Consider the following 18,171-nt stretch of genomic DNA (forward strand, 5'->3'; position numbering starts at 1 on the left):
AAGGCGTGGGGGGTTGGGGCGGGAGTTTGCGCATGAGCAGAAGTGTCGGGAAAGCTAGAGTACGGAGGTTAGGAGGCGGTATTGACAGCTGTGGAGGCAGCCCGCGTTCCCGGCATGCCCCGGGGCGGCGGGGTTGGCTCTAACGAATTTGAATGAGGAGCCTCAGCGCTTTCGGCGCCATTTTCGAGTGATGCCTGATCTCATCAATCTAGCGGGAGAGACGGGATAACCTGTCGGAGAGCGTATTGCCACTAGGACTCAGACGAAAAATTACTAAAAAAATCGCCAAAAATAACTTCGAGCAAAGGGCACTTGGCGGAGCTTCGCCAGGGTTGGCGCAGCCGGTAAGAGCCTGAAGAAGTAGCAGAGCGGGACTCGGGAGGTGGCAGTGGTGGGACCGGCAGGCGGTGGGGGGGTGCAGGGAGTGGGAACTGGGTCCGCCTTCATTTTAATCGCCAAAAATGCGAGGAGGTAGGGTTGGGGGTAATTGGGTGTCTGAGTAGGCGGCGGCGGGCAAAATGTGGCGGGAGCGCGGAGAGTCGGGGGTGTGGGGGGAGGGGAGTTGCAGTTTGAGCGGGACGCGGACGCGCTGCGGCTGAGCGGCCGCCGCCCAGCGGATCTGTCAGCAGGACCCCCCGCCCGGGGCCGGAGACGGGGCGCGGCGGGGCTCGGCAGGCAGAGGCTCCTTGACAGGAGGAGGGGGACGAGCGCCCCCTCCCCCATTGCCGAACCGAGCAGTCTTTTATGGCAGTTTTCCCGGCCCGCTGCGGCTGTCTTCCCGTGACAAGAAACTTAAGGTCGGCGGAAAATTGAGGACCCGGAGTAGCGGGTGCCTCCCGGCCGACGTGCGGATAGTACCCTCCGCGGGACCCAGTCGTGTATATTGTCGTCTTTGATGCCAAATCATGAGATACCCTAGCAATGTGAGTTTCTCCACGCCGCCCTCCGGCTCTGCGCGCCTGGGTCTCGGCAGGGGTAGCACTGACCGCGTCTGGCTTTTCCAATTTGGACAAGATGGGGCGGGGGCAGGCTTTTGAGGTTTTAGCGGGCTCCTAGGAAAGATGCTGGACTTTCGCTTTTTGCTCGGGATATTTTGTCATTTGCTCTCACGGTGTCGTCCTTTCTTGGCGGGGGGGGCGGGGGTGTGTTCTTGGGTGAGATGAAAGATGGGGCTTCGACCTTGCGATTTCCTTCTCAGAGTCGCACTTTTCTGAGAAGACTTTTTCCTTCTCCAGTCTTTGAAACGTGTCGCAAGGAAAAAGGCAATCTTTGAAACTGTATTAATGTTTTCCTCCCGAAAAGTCTTTACCCGAAGAACTTAACGGTAATTTTGCAATCCCCACCTTTTCTTGGGAGCTCTCTTGGCTTTGACGCGGAGGGAAAAGGGCTATTTGTCTTTCCCTTTAGTGATTTTTTTTTCTCGTAGTTTCTACCAGTTTTACTCGACAACTCTTGAATGATTTGAGCCAGTGACGCCTTTAACTTTAAGTAATACTTTATAGTTAGATAATGGCTTTTGTAAAATTCCTCATTAAAGATGTACCGGATCATGAATCCCTTTCTGCGCTGAAGGCACCCTAGATTAACCCTTTACTGGTGTGATGTATTGCGTATGGGGCGCGCGACTCTGAGTTGCGAATATGCAGGAGATGATTTTTGCAGCAGCTATTCAGTTGTTCGAAAAGAGGGATAAGGCTTTCAGTCACACACTTTTTAGGACCGCCTGCCTAAAGTTTTTCCCTCTGGAATTGATGTAACGATTGATTGATTTCTTATTTCTGTAAAGATTGGGGCACCCGCCCTCACTTAGAATCTTTCCCCGAAGAGAGTAGGAGAGCGCAAAGTGATGTTTTTCAAATTGTGTCCAACGGAGCTCCCAAAACACCGAACTTGTTACCCCCTGATTGGCTGGAAGGAAGCGGGACTGGGGGGTTTGAATGTTGAACACTAGATTATAATTCTCGGCTTTCCAAAAAATTATACATTTAGAAAACCACGTTATGAAACATTAAGACGGGGAGTTTAAAAAAAAAAAAGCTGGTGTTTAGTATTTTTTCTTCCATAAAGGATTTTCGAGTGATTTTGAAATGTATATCAAAAGAAAAACCTAGAGAAGACGATTTTCGCAAAATTGTAATTCTGCTGGCTGAAATTACAAGACTTTTATATATTTGCCCCTGTTCTCTATTGGTTAAAAACTGAGTTTAGGATTTTTTTATTCCTCCGACAGAATTTTTTCATCTTAACCTACATGTATTTGTTACATGCAGATTATGAGAGAATTGTTTCTTTTATTTCCATGAAAAGAAACTTCAATTTTCTTAATGTTAAGAATGAGCACATTCCACATTTTCCACAAAAATTGGATACATTTCTTAAACTTTTCACATATAATTTAAAATATATAGGTTTTGCTAATTCAGCCATTGCAATGGACTTAAAACCTTATTTGCAATAAATTTATGTTGCTTAATTTAGACAATACAACAGGTAAGTAGCACAGGTGCATGTGTATGATTTCATTTATAAATTCATTATGAAGAAATATATTGCATAGAACAGTGTGGGTGTGTTGTGTTTTATTTGGTTAGTTTTCAGTTGTTGAATGTTGCTTGAGACAGCCGTCAATATATTTCTTTTTATTACCAAGCTTGTCATTCCGTTTAGTTGCATGTTGATAAAAGGCGGGTGTGGTTTTCAAAGAACATCGGTAAACTCACTGATAAACAAGATAGCCATAGATGTTTTTTTAAAGATTTTTTAATAGAAATTTATATCCTTTTATTAATAGTAATTGAAATTTTGAAACTTAGAGTTTGTATTCTCACATTAGGTCAGATGTGCATTGTGAGAAAATATTCAAATGAAAAGATCCTACGACTTTTATAAATCTCTGTAGAGCTATAAATATAACTTATATTAATAAGGGGAATAGCTGAGTTTATAAGTGATACTATTTTGTATTGCCTTCAAAACAAGAATTGGAATGACACAACCTATGTTCATTGCTTTTTTTCAAAGCTGTTTATTTTGAGTCATCTCATGAAAATTTCATAAGAGATGCTAATTATCTTCTCTATAAAATTTGCTTTAATGAAACTGTAGAAGACCCTATTTCTATTTTAAATGTAATTTTACCTAAGATACCAGAACCAGTGGGTTTTGCTTTTTCACTGTTTCGGTTTTTGTGTTTTAATTTTCATTCAAATTATTATGTGACTTGGAGAGTTTTGAGGGTAGGATGGGGAAAGGCTTTAAATTCCACCAGGCTGGTTAAATTTAACCATACTTTTTTAGTGTTTTGGTTTATGGGTTTTTTTCGTTTGTTTTGGGAGGTGATAGGTGAAGGACTGTTTTGTTTAATAAGCCATTTTGAAAAGAAGTGAAGGGGTTCCTTTATTTAAAATACTACACTAAAGCTTGAGAACACACTAGCACCTAAATAAAATCCACAAGCGTTCAAAATATTTTCCCTTTTATGTGGTGCTAGATAAGAGGAAGATTTTTGTTTTAGACTTGTGGGCGTGTAGGTATGAGTTCCAGCAGATGTATATTATTATATTATGTATATCATCCATATTTCTCTGCAGAAATGGATAATTCTAATTTATTTTCTATTGTAAGGGCTAGAAAAGTCTTGTATTACCACAGGAAAACAATGGTGGAGAAAGGTGTTGCTACCGTAGCTCAGCTCTTTTCAAAGCTATGTTTACATATTGTGGGGGAGAGGGAACTAGAGAAGGCAAGGTATCAGTCTTCCTGATAGCATTGATTTTCATTTGTTTGCCTTTCATACTATTTTATAAAAGTGCGGTTTTAGACTTTGTTTTAATGCTGTTAAGTTGTCTTAGTTGTACATTTACAAAATGTAGCCTCAGGTGTTTGTATGTAACACTGCTTTTTTCCTAATCAGATTAATAATCACTTTTCATGTTTATCTAGAGCTAAGGATGAAAATTTCAAAATACCTTTCATATTCTGGATCCCTTTGTGTGCTACATTTTTGTTTATTTTTTGTTTTGTGGAGACATATATTTTTATCTCTGCTTACTTATTAGTATGTAGTAACTGTTCAGAATGTCACTAAATAACTTCAATCCAGAAATATTAGTCGGTTGATTTGGTTTACAAAAAGAAAAAAAAAATGCCCAGCGACTGTATTAGAGATTTCTTCTACAGGATACATAAGCTTTCTCCAATTAAAAACATCAGAGTATAAATTTACACACGATTTTGAATTTTTATTCTATAAAAATTTGTCTCTCTTATTTTAAAATATTACTGGGCTAAAATTGGCTCTTGTCTTTTTTCCTTTTGTTTAATGAAGCTTAATAATCTTCACTGATTTCTTTTTAACCCTTTTTTAGAAGAAACAGATTACTGGTCTGATTATATCTAGAAAACACATCTTAGAAAGAATTGTCAGAGTATTACTCTACATGTTGTTTTGTTTTGTTTTGTTTTAATTCAGAAAACTTAGAAGCATTGTGTGCCAGGCAACTAATTTTGGCATGTAATTAGAATTCAAACTATGACTTGCTGAAATTTGGTAGCTCCAAATCTCTTAAGGAAATCAGTAATAAACTACCACTTTCTTTGAAATAAGTGTCGAAAATGAGATTAAGCCGCTTTTGCATTTAATTTTTACAAGTGACAGTAGTAGAACTTTAAAGTCTCGATTGTCTTAATATTATAGGAGTAACATCAGTTGTAGAATGTCACATTACTAATATGTGTTTATATATTTTCCTGATTATTTGCATGAACAAATGACTGTAGAGCCTTCCTAGAAATATTGCTTTCTGGTAGGGAAATGATTTTCTCTTGCCTTTTTTTTTCCTTTGCCTGTCTTAAAGATACTTTAAAGGATTTTTCTTTTAGAAAGACAAGTTTAAAGTATTGGAAATATATAAAAGTATTAAATATATATATGAATTATATTCTTAATATTTTTTATCAAATTATGAGAAGTTAAATACACTTTTGTTTAATCCTGTCATATTTCACTGAAGAATCTTTGCACTGGAAAGACTTGTCGTGGGTTCTGAGTGTAAAAAGCTGTATTTTGTAATAGATTTGAGATTTGAATTTTAATATTTCAAGGTTTTCTTAACATCTTTTTTATCATACACATTTGATTTAATATTTGTCTTCTATCTGAACCTCTTTTGTTCTTTATTATCTAGTATTTTTTGTTTCCCTACTATTTAAAAACAACACTTGCAATGGAGTACATATTGGTTTCTTCTATTATCCTGTGATTTTTTTTAATTAAGATATCTTCCTTTACTGTATGCTCACATATAGAAAACTGTCTATATCTTTTGAGGAAGACTATGTACAATTATTCTAATTTTTTTAAATGTCGTGGTTTCAGGGTTAGTGTTTGTGAGTTATATATGTGTGTTTTTTGTTATTAATCAGATATTTGGCTGCAGAGGAATAAAGGGTTATTTTATTTTAAATAAAAATGGAAAGCTCAGAGCATTGTGGTTCACATATAGTATATTATAAACCTGTGGTAATTTAACAATTTAATATTTTTTATAGTTGATTGCCACTAAATTATTAAGATTCAGGTGAAACAAATGAAAACACCCTTACATACATTTAGTTACACCACCTCTACTTGGACACATTAAAAAAGCCAGTGGCCCGATACTCATCCATTTATTACTTACAAATATTTTAATTTGTTTTAAAAGTAATTTCTAAGTTTTGTTCTGTTAGACTGTAATGTCTTAAAACGTTTGGAAATATCAGTATTATTATTCACTCAGGCTTGGCAAAAGACTGAAGTTGAAAATGATGGTAATTTCTGTCATCGTTAAAACATAACGATAATTTGGGGAGAAAGGTATTTAAAAATTTGTCTCTATCACTTTGAGTAACTTCTTAAACTGTGGATTTTATGAGTTTTAGAGGCACAAACAAACTATATTTCTGTTTTCCTTATGGAGTCCCCTTTACCAGTCCTCTTATAACTACTTACATAAACACACACACTCATCTACACTGCTTTCAAAATGAATGCTCTAAAGAGAAATGAAAGCAGAAACATATTAATCTGATTTGTTTGAAGAGGCTTCAGATGATAAAGCATATCACAGGTGTTTCTAATCAAGATATTTCTATTTTTAAAACATTATTTTCAAGTTAGGGTTTCTTTGAATATAGGCAAGATTGGGGTCGTTTTGAAGATCTTACTTCTGTGTTCAGGGATCCACTGTGAAACTGCAGGAGGCGGAAATCTGTTGAGTGTCTTCATGCTATAATACATGACATTTTTATTGCAGGTTTTGACCTTTAGGAGAGAGCCAATTCTGGAGAACAACCTAACTTCTTTGATTGAACATTCACATAATGCATTGGAACATGATAGGAGGTTAAGGTATACTAATGAATTTTAAAAGCATACAATTTTATATCTTTGCAATATAATTGAGCTAGACAATTGGTAAAGCCAGAACATTTTGGTGAGCTAAAATCAATATTTACTAATAGACAGAAATCATCCAGCAAAGTGGCCACAGTTGAGTTCTCTTGATTTATTAAAATTTCAGGGTTTTTCTGTATAATTGATGTTCTTATCATCTTGTATTAGGTCCAACTCCAAATGAATTTATTTATTCTAAAAATAAGTGTATATATAACGATCTTTCTTTTTTTTTCTTAAGGTTGTTATTACAGTGTTATATGTAAAAGTCTTAAATAGTGGATTTTTCATATTATAAAATGGAAGGTTTAAATCAAATGGAATTTGGTGTTTCGCTCTTTGACAGGTATAGTGGTAGATAGACCCTACAAAATCAGATAAGATTAATGAGAATATTTTAAGAGAATTTAAAGTATTCCAAGGACTGTCCTAACCAGAAGTGGCAATTTGGTTGAAACTGAAAAACCCACTTTCTTAAGCAGAGCTAGCATCTTATTCATAGGTACTCTGAGTAAAATATTTAAATTGTTCATATCAAAAGTTGCAAACTCTTTAAAAATAAACTGTAGAATTCCAGAACTTACAGTGACTTTGGTCTTTACCTCCAAAATACTTTATCACAGAACCACTTTTCCAGCATGTTTATTTGCTTTGAAATAAAATTTATAGTTTTAGTTGAAGTTTTCAGATCCTTAGCTGATAAAAATTTTGGCTGTTTTCTAAATTGTAATCTGGTATAGTGAAAATTCATTGAACAGTATTACTAAGTATTGGTTAAGTTTTGATTAGTAAAGTATAAATTACATGAAACACTAACCATAATATGTTTTTTAAAACACTATTTGCTAAATAAAGTGAGGTTTACTAAAAAATAATATAATTTTTTCTTTAAATTTTTTTTCACCTAAAAATATTTACTTTATATACTTAAGATATAGGAAATCACAAAGGTTTGTTTTCATAAGAAGAGTGTAATCTTAGTCTTTAAGAGTGAAGTGTATTTATCACCATGGACATAGAACTGCCTTTATCTTTAAAGAATGTTAAAAAAATGTTTAAGTAAATTCTCAGATGTGTGTTTAAGAATGTGTTTGAACATTGAGATACATATCAAAATACTTTAAAAATCAGATATTTCTGTTTTATTAGATATTAGGTGATCCAGGAATGTGAATCTGTTGACAGTTAAGGTTAAGTAAAACGTTAAAATTTAATAGAAATCAGTTTGATGTAAGGGTGGAGTTCAGATATTGGTGTCATTGTACTGTAAGGTGCTTGTTTGAGATAAATACAAGGTATAGAAAGTCTTCATAACTTTGATTTGAGAATGTTATAAAAAAGCAGCTTAGTTTGGATAGGATGAAAATGAATACAGTTTTTGCCCTTTAACTTAACCAGTGTTTTCTAGGTTAGAGAACATTAAGATGAAAAGTGAAAAATCCAATTTCTGGGTATCTAGGGGAGGGAAAAAATCCAGGTTCAGTTTATCACTTTCAATTCAGATATCTTTATACACAGCCTTAATGAGTTAAATGGGGAAAGAGAGACAGCTTTTGAATTTATATTGTGGAAAAGATATAAATTAGAGTTGTTCCTGATTTAGAGAGTTTATGATTTGTGATCTCTGAAGTTGTCAAAACTTATTGTTTAGACACAAGTATTTAGCATCAGGAAATTGTCCCATAGATAGCTTATAAACGTCCAAATTTTTAGCTTAGTAAGTAATTTAACATCTAAAAGAGTTGGTGTAGATATTAAGTTTTCTTCTATTTGGTCAGTTCTTACAGAGTAAGAAACTTTAACCTAATTAGTAGTATGTGTTATTTTAGGAGACAGGTTAATAAGGGCTTTTACTGCTACATGTGATTGGCTATCCCTTAAAGGACATTTTGTAAGGATTTTGGCTGTTTTTAATTTACAAACCTGATTATCTAACTAAGCCTTAACATGTAGCTCATTATAACAGAATTTGAGGGAAAGGATTTATTGTGTTATATTTTTTACAGTGATAGATTTCTATCTTATTTGTGCAATATTTATATTTTTGGATAAGTGCATTTTCAGGGTTAAATAATGTTTATTTTCAGGAAAATTCTTAATTGTTCCCAAAATACAGTTACACTGTCAGTGTTCTAGTTTTATTGAAATAGTTATCCTTACGGGGAGAACAATATTTGGATAAACTAGAATAGAGGTAATTTAACATATCTGTATGAAGGGGCTTAAAATTATTCATATTTGTCATTGATGTATAATGCTAGTATATAAGGACAACTTATATTTTAAGCAGTTTGTCAGCTATAAAAATTTTCTTTGAGGTTTTATGGTGTTACTTAGGATTCATTAAAGAGTAGATACAATTTCTTAATGAAAAAATTTTAAATGTTTATTTGAGGCAGTTTTGTACATGTGTGTATTTTATGTTTTCTTTTTCTGACTAGCAAATAGATCCTTAATGTTTCAGTTTTCTTCAGATAAGACGTAATGTATCAGAATTGTATTGTCAGATAAGCATTTTCAAAAGGCAATCTTTAATTAATGTCAGGACTTAGTTTTTTTATTTAATATCATTTTGAAGTAGAACTTCAGTTCTCAGCACCACAAACCACACTTTTGATATTTCATTAACATATGTGATTTGGCTTAGTTTTACTTTCCTATTTTCATGGTTAGAGTCACTTGGAAGAGAAATATGCAGCCTGATTCAAATGTAGTTTGCTGAGACTGATTAATTGACTGGTTATTCGTTTATTAATTTATTACTGTTTGTAAATGTCTTAATTTTTAAAAATCTTTCTTTAATATTTGCTATAACTCTTTTATTGGATAGCTTTCATAATAAACAAATATATTTAATAATTTTGTTATCCTGTGATCCTCAGATTTTTTTTTAATTTTTATTATTAACATTGTTTGTTATTAAGCTGCTGCTAAGCAGAACAATGACTTTTTCAATTTTGATAAAAATTAAAGATTGGGGGTTTTTAACAAAATATTATCTGAATTGTAAATATTACTATATTTTATACTTTTATTTATCTCAAACCTAGCCTTCTTGACTAGCTATTTAAGTTTATCAGCCTATTCTTGCATTTAAAAAATAATTTACAGATTTCCTAATTTTTCTGACTTTTTAAATATTTTTCAGAATCAAAAATACTTAAATGTATAAGAATTTCTTTTAAATTTAAAGTTATAAGTCCGTAAATAGAATCATTTAAGTTTAAAGATAATTTGACAGAACAAATATTTCTATTTCTGTTAGTCATCAATTGATATGTACTAAGTTTTTAGCTTTGTATTACACATTCATAGTAGCTTAATTACATGTGGAAATTTTTTTTAATAGCTGGAATTTTTGTAAAAACTTTATGGGCTAAAATCTTACTTATTTGCTAATAGTGTCTGATGTCTAACATATATTGGTGATTAGATATGTGGAACCTGGGAGACTGGAGCTCTTTATTAAGCATAATATAATTTCATTTCTTGATTAAAGTTTAGATGCTTTCTTATTTTCCAGAAGAATGGCTAGGGAAGATAGTCTTTATGAATTCACCCTGAACCTGGTTAAAACTCTTCTGAGAATTTTGATAATTGAGCAGTTAAATCTAAACTAGGAGCTGAAGTGTCATTACATGTGTCATTAATTTTTTTCCTTAGATACATTACAGGTTCCATTTCTAATCAAAACATCAATTTTGTCTTTTCTTCTCTCTCCATCCCACTTTTTAAAGAAAAAATTCCTTCTTAACTAATTTTATCATGTAATGAGAAAAGCAGACTTACTAGGTAGGTTGAGCTGAGCCAGTTTTTTCCTCTGTGTGTTAGTTGCATATGCTTTTCTCAGCTTGCTGCTTCAGTGGAAGCAACAGTGAATAAACAAGTATCACCACAGCCCTTGTTCTTGCTCTTTACAGTTGGGAGCAGGGTCTGAGAGATTGCTGCTGCTTGTCAGCTATTGTACAGAATAGCATCAATATGCAGTAATGGTGGCCAACAGAGCCTGCACCCACCAGCTTTTACAGACCAAGTGAGAGAGGCCAAACTGTCAGTGTAATCCATATATAGTATAATGAATACATTCTTTGACAAAAAGGTATTTTATTCCCAAAGCAGCTTAAAGAGAACAGTAGATGCTTATAGTTCTTAGACTTCTACTGTTTTTTACTATTTACTCTGGTTTTAGTTCATTTAATTTTTATTCGGTTAATTCCATCTGTTTGAATGGAAAACTGTCTTGATTCTGAAAGTATTTATGGTATGTTTCATGCTTTGGTAGCCTAGAATAAATTATTAATAGTTAGTTGCTGATAACACAAGTTAGGTAGTACACTTGAGGAAAGAAAAGTTGACTATGGCCACATAGGAGTGTTTCTTTCACTTTGGGACCATATGCTAAGCCCCATATTATCTTTATTTTATAACCCAGTCTAAACAAGGCCAAATTTTTGTTCATTTCACTGTAACTAGAAAGAACAACACCCTGTACTACTTGGTGTTGTGTATAAAGACAAAGCAGGCTGCAGGTGAAAGTGCATAAGTCTACTTTTTCTCACTATTAAAATAATGTCTTATATCTGAACTTTGTATATGGAAAGTTCAGATTATTCTAAATCTTTTGGAAATAGGACTCTGTAATTTCAAATAGTATAAAAGAGTGTTTTTGATTTTTAATAATTTGAATTTGCACAGATGTGCATAACCTAAATACTATCTGTGTATTTTTCTCCTCTTTTGTATCCAAATTCCAATAGGTTGTAGTTAAAGGGAAGTGAATATTGGATTTCTGTTACAATTCTGATTTCATTTGTAGCATTCTTGGTGGAAAACTACAAATGGTGTTTTTAGTGTGTAAGCCTAAGGCCCCATCTTAAAGTCCAACATTTACAATAGCATTCTTTTAAAAAGGTAACCATGGGCTGTTTTGTTGGTTGGTTGGTATGGGTTTTTTTTCCCCTAATACTACAGTGTGCTTTCATTAATATGTTGATGTAATTTAACAGATAACATATTAATTACTGTTACCTACCGTTAACCAAAAATGTGAGTTACATAATGCTTTATATTGAAAATACCTTGTTTTTACTACTAATTACTGTGTAAAGTATCTGTGGACCACCTGTAGCAGAATAACCTAGAATAAAGCATTTTTCCAGATGTGCTGAATCAGAATCTCTGGATCTGGACTTAGGAATTTGTGTTTTTTATAAACACTGAGTTTTTTTTTTTAGAAGCACCACATGTGAGAACACTGCCCAAAATGAATTGGGGAAGAATTCTTCACACTAATAAACCATTTACATTTTCTGCTTTTTTTTTCCTCTAAGCTCAGTAACTAATTATGAATCTTATCATTTCTAACACAGTAGCTCTAGATTAAGTCTTGCTATTTCTTCAGTCATATGAAGAAAACCTATATTATGAGAGCTTATTTTTGTTCAAGTACCTTGGACCAAATTTTAAGTATTTGTTTGGAACATTTAGTATACCTCTATTTAACCTGTACTTGATGAAAACAGAGGGAGTTGATCACTTAAGAATTTTTTAAATTTTCAGTTAGATAGTAGCTATTTATCTTAAATGTACTTCTAAATATGTATGGGAGAAAATACAGAAAGGAGAACTTTTCATATGCTGCTTGTGAGAGCATGTGGCAACATCCTACTAAAGTTGAAGATATACATAGGCTTTAACTCAGCAATTCCATTCCTAGATGTTTTAGATAAACTAACACATTTATAGTAAAGTCTTATTTATTTTTACTTTTAATGGGAAAAAATTGAAAGCAATGTAAATGTTAAGTAACAGGAGAATGGCAAATATGGGACATAGTCATGTGATAAAAAATGTTTATTATATAGCTATTAAAATGAGAGCTATGTGTATCATCACAGATGAATGTCTTCAGCAAACAAAAAAAGTTGCAAAAGATTAGATACAGTATGATAACATTATATGAAGCTTGAAAGCAATGATATATATTGTTTTGAATACTTGAATTTGTAATAATAGTGTAAAAAGATGCATAGGAATTAAATACTAAATTCAGGATTGTAATTATGTCTTAGGAGAGAGGGGAATGGGATCCAAGGTATGGTACAAAAGGAACTCAACTATATGTGTATTTTTTTTTCTTTAAAAAAAAAAAAAGTAAATAAAAGCAAAGTAAGTATGACAGAATATTAGAATTCAATGCAGCTGCACTGGAGGGCCAGGGGTAGGATGTGGGGATTCATTTTACTATTCTCTTGATTTTTCTGTGGATTTGAAATATTTATTTTTCAATAAGTTTTAAAAATGTACTGTCCTTTTTGGTGAAGATATTCTACAATAAGATATACACTTGGAATACTCCATTAAGGGCATGGATTGGATTTATTCTATTCTATGTCTTGTAGTAAGTGCTTAACTGTTAGTTGGTGTACAAACTACAACTTACAGTCATGGCCCACAGAAATCAAACATTCTAACCAACTTAAGTTGCTAGGATATTTTTAAATTTTAAATAAATTCTTTTATTTTTGAAGATGAGCCATACTGTTTCCTTCCTTCGCATACTGGCTTTTAATCCTCCCTACTCTTATAAGTAAAGGACAACCATGGAAATAGTTTCTCTTTTTTTTATCACTACTCTTTCGTTTGCTCTTTAATTCAGGCAATTTCATGACTGTGTTTTCTTTTATTTTGGCCATAGATCATAGCATACTGTTTTCAGAAATTTCTACATGCATTTTAAGTTCCAGCCTAAGCTTTGTATTTATACTGTATTACAGTAGAATTCTTGGAATTGGGCAGTATACGGATTTGTAGATTTCATGTGTATGTGTGTGAGACAAAGAGAAAGAGATTGGTCAATGTTGAGGTATGAAACTGAATTTATCTTAAAATATCTGCAATTATATGATGTCTTCCAGAAGCCTCACTGTGCTCCAAGTTAGATATTGAAGTGTGAGTTTTAGTAACACTTACATATTTGACTTTTAAACTTCAAGAGGGTTATAGTAATAGAAAAGTGAATTTAAAAAATTAATGATAGTACTCTGTACTGAAATATATAAATGCTGCTGCTAGGTATTTCTAATCTGTGATTGTTCAGTGCTATATAAGGATCAAAAAACAATGATTGTCAACCTCAGTTGAAAATTTTCTAACTTATATAATGTGATCAAATTTTTTAAGTCTTCCCTCTTATTTTTTCCTAGGTGAATAACAACAAAATGAAGACCATATAAAACAAGCCCCCTACTTAGCCCTGCAATTCTTACCTTGTAAGTATTAACTCACAGTCCCCCTGCCATTGCTGTAAAAAGTTAGTTTGGTGTCATATTTTGCTTTATTTCTGAATTTTTTTTCTACCATCCTAGAATGACAACTTTCTAACCTCCCCTGACCCCCAACACATTGAAGTTCGATGTTAATTTAGTCCATTTTAGAGCAAAAATAGTGTCATTGCCTTGGGTAAGTTTTCTGTTTTGGAAAGGATTTTACAGCCAGGCCCTATCATCTCTAAATCTGAGAATCATAATTTTAAACCCTTTTCCTTCAAAGGAATTTACAAATAAGTAGTGGTCATTTTTATTATCATCATTATTCAGGTTTATTGACAGTTATTTTATGGTTTTATAAAGTGGAAGTGTCCTCTCCACTGGAGAAATAGTTTTTTTCATTTATCTGTTTTTACATTTTACTAGATTACACTTCTGACTTCTTTGTGACGTGCTTAAAATTTAGCTGTTAAACTTCAAGAGGTGGGAAAAACAGGAAGGCAATCCCTTTTCCTTCCTTTTATATATACACATGCACACCTCTTAGAATAAGAAACATTTTTACCCTGATTCATTTTACTTTTGAGAAACTTGTAAATGCTAAGGGAATAATTCTAATAGGTTAGCTGAAATTAATATCATACCCCTAGAAAAACTGTCAAAAAGAAGGTTATGGTAAATACACAAGATACTTATTTCCCTAAATTTGAGACCCTAAAATCAGTTACCAAAAAGATTCATTTCCATGTATTCCTTCAGCTAATTTTACATCTCTAAATAAAAGAAACTCAACTGCTACTGTTTCTGTTCTTGATATTGAGGGATGGCCCTGTTTAAATGAAAACTAGTGCTTCAGGTGCTTCTCTTACATTACCTCATACCATTGCATTAGTGACCCAGTAATAATATGTATTATTATTAAATAATGTGTATGTGTCAAGGAGTGACTTTATGATCATAGATCAGCCATTGAGCTCAATTAAGTAGTTTTCAGGGTGTGAATCAATTAAATATTGAAAATTTGTAGTAATGAGCCAGTTTGAAGAATAGTAACCAAATGCCACTGATCACTTCTTTTTATAATTTTTTCCCTTTATATTTTTGTTGCTGGAAAACTGGAATGGAAACATTTGCAAATCCCCAAAGAATCCTATATAATCCAGGCTTGGCTTTCTTAATTGGTCCCTTGGAAGCCAGCTCAGCTTTTCTTCAACTTAAATCTCAGAAAAAGAAATCTTTTCAGTTGGTATTGCAGTCTTACTGTAGACTGGAGGGCAGTCCACTTTTCAAAAAGAAATAGGTATCATTAATTTCCAACAGATTTATCAGTACAGATAACATCACATTCTTAAGCTCATTTCATCTCCTTTATAAATTTCTAAGCAAGCAGCCTTGCTTGGATACTCTCCAGCATCTTTTAAAATAGGTCATTTGTGGTATTTCATAGTTGAAATGCTTACTCTTGTCTCTTCTATGTAATATGCCTGGAGTTACTTTTAATCTTAGATACTAGAATAGCGTTGTTTCCAATTAAACAATACCCAGAAGAATAGGCACATAGTGACAGTGGTCATTGATTCTTCATGATTGTGTGTGTATTCCGTCTTTCTCTCTTTTATGTTTATTTTACACTATTGTTTCTTTCTTTTTTTAATATTTATTTATTTGTTTGTTTATTTGGCTGTGTCGGGTCTTAGTTGCGGCACACAGGATCTTCGTTGAGGCATGCGGGATCTTTCATTGCGATGCATGGGCTCTTCGTTATGGCGCGTGGGCTTCTCTCTAGTTGTGATGTGCAGGTTTTCTCTTTAGTTGTGGCACTCAGGCTCCAGAGTATGTGGGCTCTGTAGTTTTGCGGCACACAGGCTCTCTAGTTGAGACCCGCAAGCTCAGTAGTTGTGGCACACGGGCTTAGTTGCCCCACGGCATGTGGGATCTTAGTTCCCCGACCAGGGATCGAACCTGCGCCCCCTGCATTGGAAGATGGATTCTTTTACCACTGGACCACCAGGGAAGTCCCCATTGTTTTTTTAAGAGAGGGATTTTTTTGAACTATTCACTTGTGGAATATGGATATTCCGGAAATTGTGGAGTATTAGTGTTCCATATGTTTGATACTGTAAAAATTAAATAATGATAGTGTTTTTGATTCATTTTTACAAATTGAGTAGAGATGAAATATTTTTCAAATTTGATTTTCAATTTTAAACTCTTAAACTTTTGTTGCTTAACATAAAACATTTAGAAATAGTCATACTTCTTCCTACTTTTTCTTTTTTGAGCTATGTTTTTTGATTTTTATATATTTCTGTTATGTGAATTTAAAGTAAATTAATGTATCATTTGGTGCTAAATAAAATAACATCTTTAGGTTCATTGTCAGCAGTTAATATCATTGCTTCTGTCTCTTTAATCTACAACAACAAAAATTTTAAGCGATTGACTTTGTAAATAGGAAACAAAAGATAAAGCAGAAAATTCACTATTCAATGCTGTCAATGTTAGTAGTCCTGTAAACAAAAGTGATGGAGATAAATTACCTTGTAATTCAGGAGACTTATTAAATTTGCCTGCTGTCCAAGAGATAAGCTAGTGAAAAGAAATGACAACTATTTCTCACATAGGACTGGTTATCGTTTTTAGAAATCAAGTTATCAAGTTAGCCATAGAATAGCAATGGCATGTAATTATACCATTATAGAAAATATTGTCAGTTCTTGAATTATAAATAGTGTTAATGTAGGATTGACTAAAAGTACTGGAAATAAAACCAGGATGTTGTAATCAGGGCAGTAAGCAGTCAATATGGCAAATGATATAAAATCTGTTGTGTTTTCAATGAAAATGTAATGCTTTTTTTATGAGTCCCTAGATGTAGCTGAAATTTCTCCTATTTTTAATTTATTTGTGATGGAAATTTACTGGTGTAAATTACTGTCTACCTATGCCATTCATGGGGAAATTTTAATTATCTTGAATAATTTTATAATGTGAATGTTTCTGAGAGAAAGACGTGTGCCAAAAGAGAAAAAAACCAATTGCTTTTTTGGCACTTGGATTGGTAAAGAGTGTTATAATCCAAAGCAGAAAATTTTATAAGGATGCTAGGTACTGTCAGCATTTGGTGGTAAGGAAGGATTTGCAAACTTAATAACATCATCAGTTGATATTAATTTAGTAAACATATCATATCTAAGCTCTTAAAGCTGTATATTGTTTTACAGTTTGTGAACATAGAGAAAGTTGACAATATGCAACAGCCATTTTTCAGTCATTGTTCAAATAACAGCTATTTTTGAGAAGTAGACAATGCTTAATCAAATGCCAGGTGTTCCTGTCCTCAAAATTTTATATATTTGACACATGTATGTTTAAGAGAACGAGTTAAATTTGAGCTTTAATGTTTACGGCAGTGCTGTGTTTCTGATCTCACAAGAATTATAGCTATAAAATTTGAATTTTAATGCCAAAACTATAGAAAGGGAATGAATTCGCTGTTTTCCCACCCTGAACAACTTCTCAGTTCAAGATGGGTGACTCAAAGAAGGATAATAGAAAACTTATTATTTGTGAACTTACTTTGGATATTTTTTTAGGAAATGAAAACAAGTCAGAATTTAATAGCACAGGCCTTGATTTAAATAGCACAGGCCTTGATTTAAATGAATATACAAATATAATGAACTCTAGTATGATAGGGATTTCAAGTTCTAAGCATAAGTACAGTAGGTAACATCCCAGACTACTGTCTGCAGTCTTGCCCTTTGCCTATTTGTCTGAAATTTGAGTCTTCAAAATTATCTCCCTGTAAAAACAGGAATAAATTGAATGCAGATTGACTTAAACATGTATCCACTTGTCAGCAGTCATACCTGACTTTTTGCCTAGACTGTCAGTTTCACTCTTCCTGTTATATGCAGTAAGTTTATTAAAATTTTTTTCGGTTTTGTTTTCCTTAATTTGGCTCTACAAGCTGTTTCTTATGCCTCTGGAATTTGGTGCCCTATAATCAGAACTTAAAATTGGCAGTTTGTCCTCCAAATCCTTAACAAGACAGCTTAGTAAAATACATTGAATTTTCCTAAAAGTCAATTTTTTTTTTTTTTTTGCGGTATGCGGGCCTTTCACTGTTGTGGCCTCTCCCGTTGCGGAGCACAGTCTCCGGACGCGCAGGCCCAGCGGCTATGGCTCACGGGCCTAGCCGCTCCGCGGCATGTGGGATTCTCCCGGACTGGGGCACGAACCCGTGTCCCCTGCATCGGCAGGCGGACTCTCAACCACTGCGCCACCAGGGATGCCCAAAAGTCAATATTTAAACTGATCTGTATTCATTTTATTTTAGCCCTCAGAATATTAGAATTAGAACCATAATAAATAGACTTTTTCCTTAGTGTTATAAATTGTATTTATGTCATTAATAACTCATAGAAAATAAAATTCTTGTAAGAGAGCAGGTTTCAGTTTAGC

At 33.6% G+C, this 18,171-nt stretch overlaps 1 long non-coding RNA gene across 1 annotated transcript; it reads left to right on the top strand.

Moving 5' to 3' along the window:
- The first annotated feature begins 65 nt into the window (after positions 1-65).
- On the top strand, positions 66-17,805 carry LOC116743251. Its single transcript, XR_004346711.1, has 3 exons — positions 66-344; positions 6,297-6,391; positions 13,642-17,805. It is a non-coding gene; the product is annotated as an uncharacterized LOC116743251 (long non-coding RNA).
- The last annotated feature ends 366 nt before the right edge of the window (positions 17,806-18,171 follow it).

Source organism: Phocoena sinus, chromosome 18 (genome assembly GCF_008692025.1).
Source record: "Phocoena sinus isolate mPhoSin1 chromosome 18, mPhoSin1.pri, whole genome shotgun sequence".
In the NCBI taxonomy this organism is placed as follows: domain Eukaryota; kingdom Metazoa; phylum Chordata; class Mammalia; order Artiodactyla; family Phocoenidae; genus Phocoena; species Phocoena sinus.